Genomic DNA, 5,751 nt, shown 5'->3' on the forward strand with positions numbered 1-5,751 from the left:
ATCTGTGAGCTCAGAATGAGGCTGATTTAAATGGTGATTTATTTGTCTGCAACGTGCAATGAGCTCGGAAAAAAAACCCTCAGCAATCCTGGATTGAAAAGCAAGAAATCATTGAGGTTTTTCTCCCTCCTTTCAGAAAATACAGCGGCAATGAAACAGCAGTGATGGGTGAATAATAAAACCCTTCTGTGGAGCTCACTCGTGCTAGATAAAGTATAAAGCCCCACTGATGCAGGGCTCAGGGTGAGCAGAAAATATTCCACCTGAGCAACAGCAATTAGTGCACTCGGCTCTGCCTTTGTTGTGCTCTGTAAATACAATTCTGAGCAGCAAATAAGCAGATAAGCTTTACCCAGACGTAACAGGACAAATATCCTTTTCTCCTGCCTCTGCTGGGAAGAGAATTTCTCTCTGGTCGTGCAGCTGTTGGGGGAAAAGAGCTGGAATAAATTGCCTGGGAGTTCGTGAGCAGCGAACGTGGCCCGCACCATTAGCAAAGTGACTTTATAAATGAACAAAAGGGGAGCGGGGAGAATATTCTCATTTATATCGTGAGAATCCCTCTGGCACAGGCATGAGCTGGAAGAAGTTGAGGAACTTCTGCGGCGTTTTGTTCTCCTGATGGCTGCGCTCCCCTCCTGCTCCAGGGAGCTGCTTTTCTGCCCTGGAGCAAATCCCCGGAGCTCTTGGGGGGAGCAGGACGAGTCAGGGACCCGAGGGATGCTGGAGCCGCGGTCAGGGGTGGAGAAAGAGCAGGAGATCAGCGGGCAGGGGTTTGATGCTCAGCACCAGCACGCAGGGACTGGGGGGGAAACGCCGAAATGATGCATTTTAGTGGGAGGCAAAACCCAACTGAGGCAGCTTTGTGCTGATGCAGGTTGTGCCTGAGCTACCCCGCCTTTCATTAGGGTGTAAATGCTCCTTTTGGGCTCAAATAGGGTTGAATTGCTCACTGTGGGACGCGGATGTGCCCTGCCCTGCCCCGGGGCTGGCTGAGGTCGGTGCTGGATGAGCAATTCCTCCCCTCGCTGGCTCCTCACTCACCCCCCAGGAAGGTTTGGGATGTTTTAAGTGTTCTTAGAGAGCTCTAATGAGTGCCGTGCTGGTGCTGGGCAGAGGATGGGGACACAAAAGTGGTCCCTGGGAGCCCCCCGGGCGGGTCCATCAGCCAGACCCCAAATGAAACATTTCTCTGGAGCGACAGTTGTGCTGCATATTGGATTCTGTTAAAGGAATTCAATTTAGAGAGCATCACGCCAGGCAGAGGAGGAGGAGAAGGGCAAAACATTATGGCTAAATAATTCCAATTAACCATTCCAGACCCTTCTGGCTAATTCAGTTGGAGTAAGTGTGGGGATCTGCAGGGCTGAGATCCTCCCGCAGCACCAGGGAGTGTCTGGGGGCTGGAGCTGAGGAGAGGCTGGTTGGATGTTATTGAGCTTTATTTCTTGAGACAGAACAGAGAAGGAAGAATCTGGACTGTGAGGCAGAGCTGGAGCACCTCTCCTGCAGCCAGTCCTCGCTGCCGCTTCCCTTGGCACATGCAGCGATTTCCAGGCTAATTCCTAAATCAGTGTAAACATCAAAGCAGTGCCTGGAACGGGGCAAATGATCCAGCTCAGCTCTGCTCTGGAAAAACAACCCAGATCCCGATGTGGAGCTTTACCAGAAGGCTGGAGATCAGCCCTGGGTTTTAACGCCAGATCTTTGTGGTAGAGAAACTTAATTTCACTCTTCAGGTTACTGATTATTCTTCTTTGACTTCCTGAGTAGTTGCCCCTGGTATTGAGACCAACAAGTGTCAGGCCCTTTGCTTTCTCCAGCTGCATTTCAGGCCAATTCCCAAATCTGGGTGGCAGGAATTATTTATTCATTGTTGAGTGGTGAAAAATCCCGAGATTTCAGCTCAGAATCAAAGGAAGTTCAAACACTTGGAGGTTTGGGAAGTGCTTTGCAGCTCTGACCTGGGTTTTACCCTCCCCACATCTCCAGAATATCCTGAGCTGGAAGAGACCCACAAGGATCCCCAAAGTCCAGCTCCTGGCCCTGCACAGAACAGCCCCACAAATCCTGCAGGGAATATTTTCCCTGAGCTTCTAAACCACCTCTCATTCCTTCAGTCCCCTCCTGTGGCATCCTAAAAAAAATGATGATGAAGACTCAAAAGCAGTTGTGGGTTGTTTTTTCTCCCCCAAATGTTTGAATAGCTCCCCATGCCTCTCTGCAAACCTCTTCCCTCTGGTTGTTGTCTTTTCTTGTTGGAAGTCTTAATTTTGCTAATTAATTAAACAGCCCCTGTGTTTGTGTAAGTTCATGAGGTTTGTGGTCACTGATGCAACAACCTCTGAGGGTAAAGTATAAACCCCCAAATCTTTGGGTGCCTTTGGTTTTGAGCCTCATGGAAAACACTGTTTTTCTGCTTGATTTATCATCTTTCTCCTCTTTTCCATTTTTCTGTGTTTTCATTCTCTAGTTTGATACTTGTCTCTCCCGTTTCCCTTCTGAGGCTTCTCCCCTCTCTGGCTGTGAGGGGGGAAACACAAAAGCTTTGGATTTTCTCCTAGCAGGAAAGGCAGCTCCCACCTGGGCTGACCCAGCCCTGAGCTGCTCAGGCTCTGCCAGGGGCTCAGGGCTTAAAAACAAAGTGCTGCTGCTATTTAACAACAACACAAAAGATCCACAAGTGCCATCAGCTCGGGGGTTTTGCTGCTCTGAGACCTCCAGCTCGTGAGGGTACCCAGAGCTTGGGTTTCTTTAGGGGGCTTTTTCCTCCTTCTCTTCCCAGAGTAGCTGAGCTCTTGATGTTGGTTCAGGAATCTTCGCTCTGCTGGAGAGATGCAGGTCTGGAAGCTGTCAAGGAGCTTCTTTTATGAGCACTTGAAAGTGAAAAAAAATACAAAGAAATGGGTGCTTGAAGAGTAGAGGGGACTAATGAAGCTTTTTTATCTTGGCAATTTGTGTGTACACAGAGTGGGGGCAAGGGGAATCCTACGGAGTGTAGCAAACCCATGTAGGGCAAGGGAGTTAATAGGATGGAAATGAAATCAATATCCAGGGCTTAATTAAGAAGCTGTTTGTATTCCCAGCCCAGGAAAAAGCCCCCCCCAAGATCAGAGGTGCCAAACACTTGCTGGAGTGCAGCCTCACATGGGCTGCGTCCTGCAGGCCCCTGACAGCCCAAGGGGCTTGGCAAAGGTTATTTTTGGCTGTTCCTTCAGGAAACAGCAAGAGGAGAAGGCAATGGGGAGAAATGAGGATGCAGCCCAATGGTCCTCCAGCTACGGCTTCAAACTGGAAGAGAGTAAATTTAGTTGGATATTGGGAAGGAATTGTTCCCTGGGAGGGTGGGCAGGCCCTGGCACAGGGTGCCCAGAGCAGCTGGGGCTGCCCCTGGATCCCTGGCAGTGCCCAAGGCCAGGCTGGACACTGGGGCTTGGAGCAGCCTGGGACAGTGGAAGGTGTCCCTGCCCATGGCAGGAGTGGGATGAGATGAATTTTAAGGTCCCTTCAACCCAAACCACTCTGATTCTGTGATCCCATGATATTTGGGGTTAGTCACAAACCCCAAACACCTTCTGAGCAGGGAGAGGACTTGTAGGGCCACAAGGTGGGATGAGGAGGGAACAGCACTTGGGAAGTATTGAGTTCTTTTGCTTTCATGCCACTCGCAGAGGGAGCCTGATGTGTTTATTTCTCAGTGAAGGGAGAAATGCAGCTGTTCCCAAGAACTAATCCTTCCATAAACCGTCTGAAATAGGAACAGTACAGACCCACTAAAGAGAAATATTCTAAACAGAGAGCTGGGCTGCTCAGATGTTGGGTGTTAGCGGTTGTTTCAGGACTGGAGCAAGCAACCAATTTCTGATTAAAACACTGATGTGTTGTTGTTGTGGTTACACATAAACTGAACAAGGCACTCAGAAGGGTTGGGAGATGAAGGAAATAAGCCCATGCCTGGCAGGGTGAGCACGGGCTGGACCTGGTGTTTGCAGGGGAGGCTGCTGGGGCTGGGAGTATATAGAAGAGCAGAACTGTTCACAAACACCCTGGAGGGCTGTCCCCCATCCCAGCAGGGAGGTGACACCTCAGGGTGGGCAAAATGGTCTCGCTCCTGTCCGGTTTCCTCTCCCCAGGCAGTGTAAATCAGTCTCAGTGATGTTTGCTGGTTTATATGGGACTGGTTTCACTGGTGACCGCCCCACTTCGTGCTCTCTACTGCTGCTGGGATTCAATTCCTGCTGCTCCCAGCTCTCCCTGCTTTAGGGAGCCACCTTTCCTGCAGGATGAGCTGCTCCCTGGGTGGTTTTGGACAGAAGAATCAGCCTGTGTGGCTCTGGCTGCCTGTTCCATGCTGCCATCCCTTTCCCTGCCCTGCTGGGGCTGTGTTCTGTGGGGCTCATCCAGGCTGTGTCCCCCCAAACCCCTGCCTGAGGGGCTCCTTGGGAGCAGGGAGTGATGCTGGCAGCTTCGGGAGCACAAGGATGTTCTGTTCTCCTTTGTTCCCACTCAGCTCAGCCCCCAAAACCAAGGGGGGCTTGTCAGGGGTGTCTTGGGGACACTGCCACGACCTCGCTGCCTGTGCAGGAGGTGCCACCAGCCGTGCTCAGACACCCAAGCCCTGCTCCCACAGCAGCTCCCATGGCACTGAACTCGGTCCTTGTTGCTCTAAAGCATAAAGAACTCACTCCACCCTTACCAAACCCTTCTGGTGATGGACTGACCCCTGCTTCTGGTGGTTTTGGCCTTCAGTCCTCACTGGACAGATGACCCACGGGGTGGTGGCAGTGCTGGGAGCTGAGCTGACCCCTCAGCTGCCTGGCACGAATTCTCATTTCCACTCCACCCAAGTGATGGTCCCTCTAATTCTCAGGTTCCGGGAGAGGATGTCAGGTGGATTCTGAAATCCCCTGAAGTTCCTTGGCAGGGAAGCTGTCCCTCCCCTGAAGGCCTGGGAGCTGCAATTAGTGTGTGCAACCGGCAGAGATGCCAGGGCTGCAGATCCTGGCTGGACACCTGGATTTCTCCAAGGAACAGCAAACACCATCCCTCGACAGGAACACGGGGAGGGCAGAGGGACAGGCAAAAAAAACCAACCTGAGGAGAGGACCAGTCCTGGCTGCATCCAAAGGCCCTGGATTAGCTCTCTGGGGGAATATTTCATCTGAGGATCACAGAGGTTTCTTGGGTCTTCAAGAAAACATCGAACACCTGGCGTGAAAGGCAGAGTGAAAGTGCCCCTGCTGGATGGGCTCCTCCACCCAGCCCACCCTCCCCAGCACCAGCTCTCCCTGGATTTCCGTTTTCTTCCTCCAGGAGAAGTCCAAGGCCTGCAGCAGACTGAGCTGGGGTAACTGCCAAGGGGAGAGAGAGGCCGTGGGGTTTGGAATTTTTTTGGTTGGGATCGTAATAGATTATTTTTGTTATTCTAAGACTGTGGGGCATTTCTGTGACCGCAGAAAACCAAGCCATGGCACAGGAGCAATAATAGGATAGAAGTTGCTTTGTAATAGAAATAATAATGCAAGCACGGGCTTGAATTGAACCTTTAAAACCACACCTGACCTCCCTTTGGAATCCCACAGGTTTTCAGAATTACTTTAATTTTTGTCTTGTGAAAAAACCGCAGTCAGGTGTGAAAAGTCTTGGAGCTCCAGGACTTGGGTGCCTCTCGCTGAGGTGCTTGTGGGAATCCCACAGGGCTACAAATGCTTCTTGAAACTTTGCCTCGATTTTTACAGATGGAAATGCTTT

The sequence above is a fragment of the Corvus brachyrhynchos genome, unplaced genomic scaffold, assembly GCF_000691975.1.
Source record: "Corvus brachyrhynchos isolate BGI_N302 unplaced genomic scaffold, ASM69197v1 scaffold305, whole genome shotgun sequence".
Taxonomy (NCBI): Eukaryota; Metazoa; Chordata; class Aves; order Passeriformes; family Corvidae; genus Corvus; species Corvus brachyrhynchos.